The sequence below is a fragment of the Protopterus annectens genome, chromosome 16.part0, assembly GCF_019279795.1.
Source record: "Protopterus annectens isolate FY-2018-M chromosome 16.part0, PAN1.0, whole genome shotgun sequence".
Lineage (NCBI taxonomy): Eukaryota > Metazoa > Chordata > Ceratodontiformes > Protopteridae > Protopterus > Protopterus annectens.
In genome coordinates, this window is record NC_056750.1 from 634,225,447 (window position 1) to 634,241,652 (window position 16,206).

At 38.5% G+C, this 16,206-nt stretch overlaps 1 protein-coding gene across 1 annotated transcript in view; it reads right to left on the reverse strand.

The window, feature by feature from the left end:
• Window positions 1-16,206, reverse strand: part of SLC27A4 (solute carrier family 27 member 4) — a 736,182-nt gene that overhangs the window by 586,870 nt on the left and 133,106 nt on the right. The window lies entirely within an intron of this gene.

A 16,206-nucleotide genomic window follows, 5' to 3' on the forward strand; every position in this document is an offset into this window, starting at 1 on the left:
TCTTTCAGAAGGAAGTCATGTGATAAAACTCATCAATTCCACTCTCTGGCACTCCTAGTAATTTACCAAAGCATACTTCAGTGGGAACTTCTCTACCACTGAAGATACTGTGGTGACAGATTCCTCCATTATCTTACAGTATATACGTGTGTGCGTGTGTGTGTGTTTATATATACATATATATATATGTATGTATGTATATATATATATATATATATATATATATATATATATATATATATATATACATTTATAGATAGATATACACACACACACACACACACCTATATCTATTTATCTATATACACATATACAGGTCTACTTTGACCCATTGAAATTACATTTCAGAGAAATGCAATTTTGTGAGTCTGTTTTCGTGAAAGTGCATTTATCTGAAAATCCCTGGTCCTTGGGACTGCACCTTTAGGGAGCCAAAAGCTGCTCCCCATCCCATGTCTGAAGCATTTGTGAACAGCTCCTGAGAGGAAAGAGGGGGATGAAAAGGGAGCCCTCGATTTAGAGACAACTGATGGATCCACCAGTGAAGTTCCTTCTTTAGACAAGGTAGGAAAGGAAGTACAAATTCTAGGGGATGTACATATTGAAGCCACAGTGACTTCAGAAACCACTGAAACTTTCCATGTGGAGTTTGGCCAGAGAAAGCATAGGGATGGTGGATCCCATGAATCCCAGAGCTCTCAGAAACTCTGTCTGTAATACACGCCAGAGGAAGAAGAGCTTGAAATAAGGAAATGAGTGTCAGGGCCTTGGTTGAGAGGCAGAGATGCCAGCATAGGTACCGTCTGAATCCTGCACCCCAGAAAAACATGGTTCTGAGAAGGAGTCAGAAAATACTTTTTGAAGCTTATTGTGAACACCAGGCTTTGCAGAACAGAAATGGCAAAAGGAAGATTTTTCAACAGGATGTCTGAAGAGGATGCCTGAAACAGGAGGTCGTCCAAGTAAGGAAATACTTGGATCCCCTGAATCCTGCAAAAAGCAATCACAGGACTGAGGCATTTGGTAAAAACCCTTGGGGTAGTGGAAAGTCCAAAGTGCAAAGCAGAGAACTGAAAATGCCACAAAGCTACAGAGAAACATAAAAACTTCCCGAAAGGGAGATGGATCGTAATATGGAGATAAGCATCCATGAAATCCAGAGACAGCATGTAAGCCCGAGGAAGCAAAAGAGGGAACAAAGTATGTAGGGACAACATTTGAAAGGAGGGCACCTTCAGAAAAAAAGGTTTAGATAAGAAAGGTCTAGAAGTCTACAACTGGTCTCCAAGTACTCTTTTTTTCTGGGTACCAGAAACATCCTGGAGTAAACCCCACTCCCCCTTTGGGACACAGGCACCTCTTGAATAGTACCCAGAGTTAAAATGTCCCAAAGCACCTCTGGAAAGAAGAGTTCATCCTGAGGGGGCTGAGGAATACCCATAAAACTGGGGAAGGGATATCCAATCCATGAAATACACCTGGTGAATAATGGACAAGACCCAGTAATCCTGAGTAATCTGTAGCCAAACATAAACAGAGAGAGGAGAAAAGAAAGAGAGAGAGAGAGGAGAAAAGAAAGAGAGAGAGAGGAGAAAATAAAGAGAGAGAGAGGAGGAAAGAGAGAGAGGAGAAAAGAAAGAGAGAGAGAGGAGAAAAGAAAGATTAAAGGGGCTGGAAATAATATGATAGTCAGACAGCATCTGGTTTATCTGAAAAAGGAGACTTCTGAGGCACTGAAGTCTGAGTAGCCTTAGCAGGAGGAGCCCACTTGCAAACCTTTTTGCCCTTAAGAGGAGGGTGAGATTACCTGCGAACAAAATCTGGCTTATTGAGGTAGCTTCTCTGAAATTTAGGCACATGAGAAACATACACATGTTTAAGTTCCTAGAAAGAGTTGCCCTTATCCTGAAGGGACTTAAACATATCAGCAGCAGCTTTGCCAAACAAGTGTTTATTACCAAGAGGGGCATCCATCAACTTAGCCTTAATATCATCAGGCAAAGGTTGGAGCCAAGGCCAAGAATATCTCCTCATCACAGAACCAAAAGCGGCAGCCTCAGAGGAAGCAGCTGCTGCATCATGACTACACTTGATGGAATGATGAGCCACCTGGGAGGAAATCCCTAAGAGCGAAAGGGCAGAAGTTTTACCCACAGAGTCTGGAAGATCAGAAATAACCTGACAAGCCATGGATAGGAGTGCTAACAATTACCTGGACATATGGGTCTAATAATTAACAGTCCTAAAAGCCAAGGTAGCAGAGGTGTAAACCTTCTTGCCAAGCCTTTCCATGGTCCTGTTATGTTTATCAGAGGGCAGTAACTTGGGAGAAGGAAGCAATTGAGAGGGCTTGCAGAAGCTACAGATACCATCAAGAGGTCAGCAGCAGGACATTTGTACAAAAATTTACAATTCTCAGGCACCCTATAGAATACATTGGGTTTCTTGGGAGCAGAGGGCTCAGAATCTGGAGCCTTAGAAGCATTGGAAAATGCATCCAACAAGGCAGCCAAAACAGGAGGAACAGCAGAAGGTTTAGATGAATCCATCTTCAGTAACGCATAGTACCTTTTATGTACCTCACAAACTTCAGCACAATCCCATTTAATGAACTCCATCATCCTGGAGAAGTGTCTCCAAAAGAAATTTTTTCAAAGGGAGTATCAGGACTGGTAGATTCCTCTTCATCCGATCCACAGTCTAAGGGACACAGAATCTGTGAAAAGTAAACAAGGGATTCCTCATCAGAACCCAGCTCCACCTTTGAAAAATCCTGGTCCCCGAGTCTTTGCAGGGGAGTAGAGGACCAAGGTGAGGCTGGAACAGAAATTCCCTGAAGAGTTTTCAAGGCCATCAAACCACTAAACAAACCCTGAGTGAACACCAGCCATTCACTCTGAGGATCCCTAGTACCTGGAGAAATAGGTTTAGACTTTTGCTTTTTCTTCCATGGGATGTCCACCTTATAAAATCTGGATGGCTCTGATCCACGACATAACTGAATGACAGTAGTAGGGACTTTTTATCGGAGTAATATCTGACGAACATCCCTAGGCTCCTCAGAAATAATCATCCATGGTTCCCCTTGAGCATCTGTAAAGGACATCTGCAAAGTCATCTCGGATGTGCTTAAAGTTGAATCTCCACTGGCCTCCAACCCAGTCACGGCAGTGGAATCTAACAAAGCCAGGCGAATCTCCAGGCATTCACTTGCCTCGGGAGAGAAGTTCGGCGGAGGCTGAACAGCATAACATTCTGGCTTAGGCTTCTTGGCCTTCTTCTTTACTGACGGCTGTCCTTTGGCACAGGAAGTACCCTCCATCATGTCTTTTATAACAGCTTAAACCACTGATTTTCAAGATAAAGCGCCACAGATGAAAGTCTACTATGAAGGGTTTTAGGTACAAAAGCCTGACAAATGGAACAGGACGTATGGTTGTAACAGGCTCCTAAGCAAAAAAGACACTGGTTGTGGCAGTCTTTATGGGGAATTTGTCTCCCACACTGGCATTTACCCTTCTTGGATGACATGACACCCACAAGCAACAATAAAAAAAAAAAAAAACATAATGGGGCATTTATCAGCAATGGCTTGGTGAACCAGCAACGGAACGAGCATTCAGACTAACGATCAAGCGACGGCATTTGGACTGGTGGTAAAGAAGTTGTGAAGATGGTACGTCCGGATGTCATCTTAATTCCCTATGTTACGCAAGGAACATACGTGCGACATACAACGTACCTTAAAGCAACCTAAAGGCTTTGATATACTGGCTGGAAGTTGGGCCACCCTTGGCAGGGATCCCTAATGGAATGAATACTGCACCAGTGAAATGGAAGTACATCTCAAGTACTCCCACCAGGAAGAATCCGAGTTAATGGTGCCCATTCAGTGTGTGAAGGTCTCTTTGTCCACTGCTTTCTGCCCTCCCCCCCCAAAGAAAAAGGGATGGTGAGTGGCTTGGATTAATCCTGATTCCAATTCTGTACAGAAATGCAGGATACTCCTAAGTGGCACATCTTTGTGAGGGATCAAATTTAGTTCTCTGTGAATAAAGGCCTTAAGCTGTGAGGAGCTCCAAGTAGAGGTGATGGTTACTAACAAAAACATTTTACAAGACACAAATGTCAAAGTCAGTAAACTAGCAAGTATGAAAAGGAGGTTGATGAGTAAATTAATTGTGAAGTTTAGGTTTCAAGGAAAAGCAGGATTCCTGAAAAGTGAGTGAAGATGCATTAGCCCAATGTGGAACCATCAATGATAAACAACTTGGGCACCCAATCCTCCATTTGAAAAGAAATGATATATTACATCACTCTGTAGAACACTCATGGTCTGTACATGCAACACAGTAATATATTATTCAGATAACAGCTCCACCTCAATTAATGATAAATATTCAGATTTTCTGTGTCACCTGAAAACACAAATAACTGCTACATTCCAGCTGGCTGTATATACAGCACAGTAAATTACATGTACAACAGCTCCTGTAGACTGTTACTAACCATGTTCCATACCTGCTCTCTGTCATCACAACTTTCCAAAGCAGAGAAAAACACTCTAGCTTCAGATCCTAACAGAAATATATGATATATATTTGTGAAGTTACAGAACTTTCCACTAGTTGGTGACAATTTCTTTACCCAGTGAAAAAATTCCTGCTACAGATCCAAACAGCAAAAAAGCAACATGTTTGTGAAACAGTTACAAAATCTTCCACTAGTCTATGGTATCATTTTTTTAGAATTACATTGTTAAGACCATAACACTCCAACCCAGCCAAGGAGAACAGGTGTCCCTACAATAAATGCCGTCACTTGCCTTGTACAATACTGAGCAGCTGTTGAATAAAAAGCCTTTTGAATGAATGTGAGGAACAATATATCATTATGTCAGTACTTGATTCTGAATTTTATGGCCTTTCTATAGTGATTCCTCCAGTTTATCCAAAATAAATTACATACTGCCATGACACTAGCATGATATGTGAATTAATTTTACATTTTCTACACCCTCTACAACTGTCTGTAGCTTTTAGAGAGCCAATGATATGAATCAAATTATCCAGCTTAAGTTAACACTTAAGAAAGAAAATGAAACACAATTAATTCTCCCTTTTGTTGCCTGAATGACCTGGATTTTTAATGTACATTTCATAATAGTCGTCACTTGTGGGTTGTAGGTTTATCGGATTTCTGCCATTGTATATAATAATACATTGCATAACAGCATGCAACTTGATTCTGCAATAGTACGGAAATCTACACAATAGGGAGGTAAGTGGTTTTACCATGTGATCACTCTGTCCATCTGCCAAGTAGCTGTAATAAGCGAGTTGTACTCTAATCAAAAGTAAAGCATTACAGAAGACCTCATGTAACTGCACAGTGGAGTGGTAAACCAGTTACCATTGTTGCCTCACAGTGTTTTACTGTTAGCTAAGCACAAAAAAAAAAGAAAAAAAAATACCTATGAAGCTTGGACTTCTAATTTAGAAATTGTGTACAAAATACACACATCCAGTCAGCTTTTACAGCAAATCCACAGTAGCTAGAAAGGGAAGAAAGGCAACATACTGTGACATAATTCTTCCAGTCTATGTTGGTCAATGAATCCTGTGAAACTGTTGTTCAGTCCTGAAGTCCTGCATTCCATTCAGGTGCAATATGTGACCCACTGGGAATAGTTTTGTACAAAGGTGTGGCTATCGTTTCTCGCATCATCCTGATTTAGCACTTCCAACTAAAAAAAATCAGAAAAAAAAAAAACTCTAGCATACTGCTTTTGTAGCAAACTGCTGCTACAATCTCTGCCTCAGTGCCCATCACAAGTAGAGCACTAAAGCAATTCAATCCAGAATGGAAATGCTGTCATTCAAACACTGCGGCCAGGGTAGCTTGCTCATTAACGCAACATTAGCTACACTTCTGGTGTTGTACATGCACAATATCAAGATCAAGTGCTAAGCATTCAAATTACCTGCTGTTATTGTTACATTAATACAGTTAACTAAAAGCACTGCATCCAACGTTTCCTACTCATCTTTTTTTCTCCTCACCTTGCAGTGTGTTCCTTCTCCACACCATGCAAAAGTGTTGCAATTTACTATCCTTTTTGGGACAGCCTCTTTACACCCATAACCTGTTCCTTGTCTTTTCCACTGGCAGTACTAGAAGCTTTTTGTACTCCATACTTCAGAAACTGCTGGGTATCCTACAACTCAGCATCACATATGAATAACTACACAACAACTCTCGTTCACAAAAGGCACTAAAGTGCAGCCTTTACAGAGACCATTTTCTAAGGATAAGAATTATAAAGATATATAGCACCCCATAAACTTAACCTTATGTTAATGGCATAAGCACAGAAACTCCTTTCAGTTTACATAAAGGCAGTAAATGCATAGCTCCTGCATGTGTACTAGGAGAAGCAATTGTGTAGAACTGAAAATGGGCCCCTGCTTCCTTCTTTCCCTCCTAATGCCATAGCCACCGCACCTTTATTAGTTTATACAAGGCTATGTTGAATCAACTAATTATAAAATGACCATTACAAAAGTGAAACACACACACACACACACACACACACACACACACACACACACACACACACACACACACACACACACACACACACACACCAAACAAAAAACAATAACTCCCTAATGCCTGTACAGTTTCTAAAGAGATTCTCCCAAGGAATCAATATCCCTCTTAAACCACTCTGGAGTTTGCAGCAAAAACATCTTTTAATAGTACTCGTTCCACATGCTGCACAGTGGCTGCCATGTTACCACAATAAAAAATTTGCTTCCATTAAAAAGACAGGTTCCTTACAAAATCCAAAGGAAAACATTTTACTAAATGTCGTATCACCCTACTTTATTATAAATACTCAATAAGATAATGTATTTCTTTTTTTTTTTCCATAATAAATCTTTATTGTTATATACTTTTCATACAAAATTATAAAATAGAAACTACTAACTAACACTGTAACAATCACACCAAACAATATACAATATTTACAAGAATGCTTCCATATAAGACATTAGAAATATAAGAAAAACATAGGAATAATTAGTAAGTTTCCAATATTGAACAGTTTGATTAGACATTTCTCTCCAAATATAGCAATGATTATTACTACTTTAAATTCAAAAGTTTTATGCCAATATAATATTAAATATCTGTTCCCAAATTTTCAGATTATTGATACCCTTGCTATGTGAATTTAAAAGTGGTTTATGAGCTAGTATATGTTTTGTCGCCAACACACTGAAGTTTTGCCAAGATGTTTTAGTTGGATCTAGCCAATTTGAAGCTATATAAAGCTTCATTAGTAAGAAAATATTAATATGAACTATACTCTGTGATTTGGAAATTTATGATTCTGCATTTTCCCCCAAAGGAACATAATGTATTTCTATCTGTAATGATGTGCATTCTAACCCTGGGCCTTCTTTTTCTCAGAACTTTCTTCTTGCTGATCTAAATACTTAATCAACAGCTTTAATATCAGTTCTTCTAAATGCATACACTGACACAGATTATGTGTGTGTGTGTGTGTGTGTGTGTGTGTGTGTGTGTGTGTTTGTACACACACACACACACACACACACACACACACACACACACGTGTAAACTGGACATTACTGTTAACTCTGAAGTTGGTTGAACTTCATAACATAAAACTCTCAAATTTATAACTGAGAGCATTCTATCATGGAATAGACAGAATATTAAAGGTGAATTTCTGATCATACAGGATCTTCAGTCTCGACAGAAAGGCCTCCACCAATGACTTTGTTCATTCTAGTATATAGCTCTGTTATTCAGCCCATTTTACTGACACTGTGAACCAGCAATGTTTCTAAAACAGAAAGCACTTTAGACTGGACAGTGTACTCCATGCTTCAAAACATTCAAAGTTTCGACAAGTCATGGCTGACACCCTCAGTGATATTTTTTCCCCAATATTTACTGCTTAGGGTCATAGCAAAATTCTCAAGTCAACATTTATTTCCTTCTCCTGAAACATAATACTTTCTTTTACTATGCCCTTGTGCTACTATTTCTCAGGAACATAATCTGATCTAAATTGCATAAAGCTGGCTTACATATGGCAGTTGCCTACTTTAATCACACTGTTCTCAATAGTCTTAATTTTTTGATACAGATAAGTAATATAACTTTCCAAGATGGCTACACACTGATGAACAACTTAACTTCAGCTCTCCAAATGTGAAAAACGAAACAGAAAGACAAGGGCCAGAAACTCTGGCACTTTTAGTAAATTCAGTTACTGGCTAGCAAGTGCACTGTCTGGATGCCAACAAAGAAGAAACTAAGGGAGCATGAAAGAAAATCAACTAGAAAAGGTGAAGAGAAAACACTGACTGGGAAAAATCCTGCAGCTGTTCAGCAAAATGCAGTTCAGGCTCTAGTTTTGGTGAAAGGTATGGCGTACAGTAATCTAGAGGAAAATAAGTCAAATCTGCTCAGAGATGATAAAATAAATGAAACACTGAAGAAGTATATCAACTCAAATAACAAAAGGCTGGAAAAAGGAAGAAGCTTTAAACAGATATTAGATGAGCTAATAAAACTGCAAATATCAAAGATCAAAATGAAGAAAAGGCTGTCTGAGGTATTAGACTGCTCAAGATGAGATATTTAAAAAATGGTACAATTAGAGGGCAAAACATGTATTATAATCTGGGATTTTCTGATGTACCAGAGAAACTAGGAGGAACAGACTGTATTCATTTTATGAAGGCACAAATAAGCTACTGGACCAGTGTTCCACAAAAAGAACAATTAACTGAAAAGGCCCACAGTGTGTATGCGCCAAATCTGTACATAAGAAAGCAGCCAAGACATGTATTAGTAAAGATGCAAACCTACCAACAAAAAGAGATGATCTTGACAAAATTGTGGAAAAGGGTCAAACTATTAAAAGTTGGAGGAAGTAGTGTTTGTGGAAAATGATTACTCACTGTACACCACTCAGAAGAGAAACAAATTTATTCTAGTAATTAGGGAATGTCGAGAGGCAGTTGTTGGATTCAAGCTGCTGCATTCATTGCCTTCAGAATATATTTTTTGGAGGTTCAAAGTCATTTTTTGATGCAGAACAGTCTAAAGAGGAAATAAAAAAGTTTGTCCAACAAAAAATGAGCCATCAAGCATAAGGGGACTCTGCTTTTCATTTTTCTGTTAATGAAGCACATGGAGAGAGACTTTGTCATTGAAACTTTTCCATTGTTCCAAAGGAAAATGTTTGAGAGAAAGATAAAAAGCACAGGAGTTGACTAGAAGAATCAAGAGTACCTTGAAATTGAACCAGAGTCTGGAGTTGGGAGATGGAGATGAACAGGAAGACCACCAGCAACACAGAAATTAGTAAATAAATACAAGACTGCAAAACATCAATTACATTTGTGAAAGTCAGCTGTATAGGAAAGAGTAGAATTTTGTTAAATGTGCAGGGAACTCGCTTCATGTCAGTAATGTTTGGAAGGACACTGAGGGGAGGGAAAGAAGAAAAAAGGTAACAGAGTAAAACAATTTTTGTTCTTAACAGTATTCCAATGAAACTTTTCATGATATAAAATGCATGTTTTACACCAAAAAGTAAAACATTTTTAGTTATTCTGTGTAAAGAAGACACTAAACTAAACAAATGTCTTTTTTCTTTCTCCTTTTTAGTACTAGGAAATGTAGACATTACAATTCAATAAAAAACAAAAGACTACACAAAAGCATGTTTAAGTTAATACGCTATAACCCTGGGTTGTTCAGGTGGGGCACTGGATGCAAAGGTACACAGATCATAATATATGCAGGGCTGATATTTTTTCTTACTTTTGTATACGTGAATATCTGGATATATCTACTAACAAAGTTTTAAGTGGAAATAACTACAAAAAGAACAAAAAATATAATGAATAGTTTTTAGCAATAAGTGCTTCGGCTCATCTTTAGAAGCCTGCAGCAGAGGACTACACTTTTTCTCTAAGGATTCCATGGAGACAAGATGATTATTGGCAATTAAAAGAGCCAAAGCACTGTTTCTCAAAGACTAAGAGTTAATGTTTTCTGACAACATGCAAGTTGTTTTTCATATCTGAGAGGGGAATAAATATTAAAAAAAAAGTACAGACACCAATTATTTGTGTAACTAGAAGCACAAGCAATAATATACATCTTAGTGAGAGCATCAAGGTAGGTTAGTTAAAGCCTGTTTTTGCAGCTATTTGGGAGAACTGTTCCCATTAGGAGAATTAAACATTATTTGAAAATGTAGATAGTTTTGTGTGTTTGTATTATGTTAACAGGTTTTAGGGGTGTGCTTGTTTTTTTGTTTGAGGATTTCATTACAACAAAAGGTCTTGTAAAATTCGACCAAGGTTCCAATGCTGATAAGAAAAGAAAATGCATAAGGGATCAATCTGCCAAACATTAGTGAGTGCATATATCACAAACGTGGAAATAGACATTTAAAAAAGCTCTCTAATATAACAGGCGAGAATAAAGACTTCTTATAATGGTGACACTATCCATATTATCTTGTAATATGAATGGTCTCACAGGTATGGACAAAAACAAGAGAATTATATTAAGAAATGCAGAGTGCAAATAGCAATTCTACAGGAGACACATTTGGAAAGAGCAGAGTATGGTATGTGAACTTAATAAAGAAAAGATTTCAGAATTGACAGTCAGCAGAATATCAGGGTCAAAGGAAAAGAGGAGTACTTATATTAATTACTAGAGGAGACCCAATCATGACAGAAGAGGGAAAAATGTAAAAATGCCATATATGGGGTAGTAAGGGGTTACCTGTCAAGGGTATGAATTATGCTTGTGGGGGTAACAGGTGCTGACTGAGGTTTCTTTTTGGGGATAAACTCTTGGCTAGGCTTGGAAGGGCCCCAGGGCCATTAGCCTAGTAACCTCCTATGATATTTCACCTAAACTGCTATTATGGAGCTTAAAAAGTTTTGGGAAAAATAATCAGCTTTCAAGGAATATTACTTATAGCTGGAGACTGGAATTTGATTTGCAACAATGAGAATCTAGCTGGGGGGACCCGGAAGGGAACATATAACAAAAGGGTAGATTTCTGAAGAAATTTATGAAAATATTTGGTATGGAACAAACTGACTCAGTAGTACGAACTTAGAATTTACATATAATTTCTGTCTTGTACCTTGGAGAATAATATTTCACAGGAACATATGCATTTAATTAAGAACTATGACACTTCCAATAATCATTTCAGATCATGTGCCAATAACTACCAAGATAAAAATGCACAATAGAGTAAAGATGAGACAATGGCACTTCCCCACCTACATGTTAAAAAGAGAGCAGTCTAAGGAATGGATAGTGGAAATTATTTGGGAGTTAATTAGGAAACCTAGAAAGTACTGCTAAAGCTATAGCTAATGAGTGGGTTACAATGAAAGTGTAGTTTAAAAACTGAGTAGAAATAAAAGAAGTACAATAATTATTTAGAGTGGCTGATGAAGGTTAAAGTACTACAGAATAAGTGGAATCCAAAAGAAAAATTGCAGAGTGCTAAAGAGAAAATAAGGGAGTACCTGGATAATATCCATTATGAGTGTACGCCAAGCAACACATGGCTGTAGGCTAGGTGCATTCGGCACCCCATTTTCTGCCCCCTCAATAGCAAATAATGGTTTCCAATACAAATTATTTCCATCACAGTGTACTTTCACATGGTTATTCGTCCGTAACTTAGGTCCCTCCATGTGACTGTTGTCTCCCGGGTGCACTCTCTCCAGCAATTTTTACTCGCACCCCGTTTACACTTATACCTATTTGAACGGGTCTACTACACATGATCGAAATTTCATTTGACTAAGACCATAACATCAAAAATTCAAAATACTGAAAACTCACTCGACTGAAACTCATAAGACTGAAACCTTAACAATTAAGTAAATAGAAATTTCAACACAATAGTGGCAGCATGTAGACTATTGTAAGGCAAGTAAAAGGGTTTACTATCATTTGTGCGAACGACATTCTGATGTTCGGCAGCATTACTGCCGACAGAATTAAAAGTACACTGGATAGTCGAACACACTTATGCGAATGCAGTAGTGCATTCGCATAAGTGTGTTCGACTAAATGTACAAGATCACAGTACAGTAGGGATTAGAAATTCATCCATATCCCCACTGTAATGCGATCTCGGAGATGGAATATATTAGTAGTAGGTGGTGTGGGGGGGGGTCACGGGGGGCTTGCCCCCCCTTGCAAATATGTGATATGTCATATAGGAGTTCGGTTTACATCAGCTTCTATACAGCTATCACGTCACATTTTTGGCAACAATGTTGACTCAAATGTGTAGATCATTTGGGGAGACAATGTGTACAAGCGAAATGTTTAGTTTTGGTTTTAGTTATTTTGATCAGCAAATGTTTTGCCGTTCGAAATAACAATAGGAAACCAGTAAAAGGTACATGCCTGTTTACCCCACTGTAGTATGATCATGGAGTTAGTATATATAGTTAGGGGGGTTGGGGTGCACAGAGTTTCTTTTAAGAGGATGCGTAAGTAGTTTTTAAGTTCTGGAAAGGGTAAGTCATTGGTGTTGTGTGTGTGCATGTCTATAGTTTACAATTTAGTATGTTGAAATTTAGCATTGTCAAGGTTTCAATCTTATGAGTTTCAGTCAAGTGGGTTTTCAGTATTTTGAATTTTCAATGTTAAGGTCTCAGTCAAATGAAATTTCAATCATGTGTAGTAGACCCATTTGAACTACCTAGCTAGGGTTGTTTTGTTATCCCCTAAGGCTACCAGACAGTGCTCCTTAGAATTAGAATGATAGCATTGCCCTTTCTAGAACCCCTACCCCGTGCTGTTCCACATCCTCCCTTTTAGCCAGACCTTTTCCGTCAGCCACATTCTTTCTGCCACCCTGCACATCCCCAGCCTGCCAAACGCCATGCAGTTTTAGTGATAGTTATCACTTTCCTATGTGCCTATGTCTTTTAGTTCCACCTAGCCCCTTTTCTGCTTTTAAAATTTCAACCATTATTTTAACATTAGCTGCATTTAATCCCCCCAAATCAGCCAGACAGCGCTCCTCTTACGTCCACCTAGGCTGACTTGTGAGGTCTTCTCTCATCCCTCCTTTTTTTCCTTTTTTTTCCTTTGTTCACTTTGTACCTTTTTTGTTTTTTTCCTTTTATATCTCCCTCCACTTTTCCCCCCTATGCTCAGCTTAGCACTGTACGGAAACGGTTCCACCAGATATGGGATATATCTCATAAACTGATTTAGTACTCCTCACACATTTATTAAATTTCTCCATTAAACTAAGGAGAAACTCATGATAAAATAATAAGCTTTAGATTGCTGTTATTTGCTTGAATTTAATTTGATCTCTGCACCAGGTTTAGTGTTTCCATATTGTACCCATTTGGGGCATGTTGTAATGAGATTGTTGTTTAATCAGAGTACCCTCCATAACATGGATGGGATGAATGTTGTAATTTTTTAGCACTATTCCCATGTCATTTGGTTTTACGCTAATTTGTACTTAACAAGGGTCTGTTTCAGGTCTGCCAACAGCCTGTAACTGGAGGGCTGAATAAAGGCCACTTCCCCTACACACCCTCCAGAAGACTATTGGTTAAATCCTTTGGACCCGCCCTTAATCTTGTACATAAAATGTGACTCCCCACACACTGTAAAACTACAGTGAACAGTGCTTGGAGAGCACTGTCTTGACTTTTGTAACGTCTATTACTGTTCAATAAAAAGGACCTTTGAAAAACTTAACGATGACTCCATGGTCTCTATAAAACAGGATCCAAATGGACTGTAATCTGACCTGTTTACCTAGCTTTCTCACCACCATCCAGGATACCACAGCCTGAACAGCCCATTTTAGGGCTATAATAATAACAACAACATTATTCTCACTACCTTGTCTACCTCCGAAAGGCCCGCTTCTTGGCCATCTAAAAAGGACCACCTGTTACCAATAGCCCTTTTGAGGGCTCGGTCGGTTCATCAGATTTCTGATACCAAAAGGATTCAACGGTTCTTCTGAGGACCACTACATAAGGACTACAGACTACTAGACTACTGAGCCATCTGAAAAGGACTACCTCAGATTAATAACCCTTCTGAGTGTTCGGAAGGTTTATCCAATTACTGATAAAAAGTTCAAAGGTCCTTCTAAGGACCACCTCATAAGGGCTACAGACTATCTAGGGAAGGCCCTTTTTAGGGCCATCTAGTAAGGCTGTGGTAGTAGGCCATCAAGACCGCCTGCTTGACTCACACTTTATAGGATACGGGCAAATCTACCCCAGAGAACGATACTGCTAAAAAGAGTCCTTCTAAGGACTTACACAGGAGATTTCCCCATCTTTCTGCTCCCTAGACATAGGAGCCACATCTCTCTCGCTTATAAATAATACTAGCAGAACTCTCAAATTCAAAAGTGAATACTAGCAGAACGCTCCAAGTCAAAGTGAAAAGGGATTGCTGATAATGAAGTGGAGGAAATTCAAGAAATAAGAAAAGAGTGGGATTTTGGATGCAGATCTTTAAGGAAAATAAAAACAAGGCTTCAAAACATCATATTCAAAAAGTAGCAGAAAGTATACCAAGAACTAAGCCAAGACATGAATGGAAAAAGATTCTGCCGATAGGTATGACTGCAATGAGGGTTGCAAAGAGAAGGCTGGAAATTAATGAACCAAATTATTGGGAAAATGATTACAGAAGGTAACTGACTGGGAAGAGGCCAAGAAGACATTTTGACTGCAGGCTAGAGACTGAATTCCACATACTGGGGATTGATATCAGAAGATATTTTATTTATTTTATTTTACATTTGTTAACCGGGAGAGTCCGACTGGATACATGTCCATTTTCAGCGGAGGCCCAGGGAGAAAAGCTCCACATGTACAAAAGAGGACAATCAATATTCGTGGTTACATTGAAAAAAATGTAAAATTTTAAAAGGTGATTATTTATATACATGGTTACATTGAAGTTCAAGATCATTGTAGGTTTATAGTATGAAATATGTACAGAAATCATTGCACAGCATTTGAGTGTATAGAATGACATGACACCTAGATTGATGCTCTGAATGACAACCAGGAGAAGAAAAAGGTGGTTAGTTAAGAAGGGGAGTTATTGGAAATTAGATGTAGAAGAGTTAAAAACATATCCATAGAAAGGCTAGGATACCAGGATGCTATAGAAAAGTTAAACAAGGCATTAGAATGGTTAGGATAGGGAGTTAGAAACAAAGCATTATAATGGTAAGTATAGTAATTTAGGTTAGGTTTAGTTAGTGTTGTTCTAAAGGTTATTGAGAAGCATATATAATCTGGGTGGGTTAGGTTTAGAAAGTTTATTCATATAGGATAAGGAAGCTGTTTTTATTGCATAATTTACCTACTAGAGTTATATGTATATTGGGTTAGTCTGGATCTAGGCATGGGCATAGCCAAAGCTTGTTTAGGTGATTCTTTAGGGATGCTTTGAATTGGGTAAGGAGGTTATAGTGGTAAGATCTGGATGGAGCGCGTTCCATTTTTTTCCAGTGAATAGTGATTCTCCAGCTGAGTTGCTGGCTTTGGCAGATTGTACTTGCATTTTGTTGGATGAGTGGAGGGAATGGTAGGTTGCTGTAGGGGGTGATAATATTTGTCAGAATGGGTGTACTGTTAGGTTGGAAGAGGATTTTATGAATAACTATGAGTTGGTTGTACTGGAGTTGATTGGGTAGTTCTAGCCAGTCTAATGTTTGAATATTTTGACAGTGATGGGTTCTGTAAGCTGTGTCTGTGGCAAATCTAACTATATTGTTATAGCAGCTAGCTAATTTGTTTAGGTTTGATTTCCGTAGGCTTAGGAAAATGGGTGAGGCATAGAGAAGGGTCGAGAGACTGTGTGTTCTAGCTATGGCTGTTCTGGCAGGTGGGGTTAGGAATGGTTTAATCCTATATAAGAAGCCTATTTTTTTTTTACTGTTTTAATGGTTTTGTCTATATGAGTGTCAAATGTAAGGTTATTAAGTTTTGTGGCTGGTTCTGGATAGGATTATGGTGCCACTGTTGGATGAGATTGTAATATTTGGTGATGTGAATTTACGGGTAGGGAAGAAAAGTAGTAATCTGGTTTTGTTGGGAT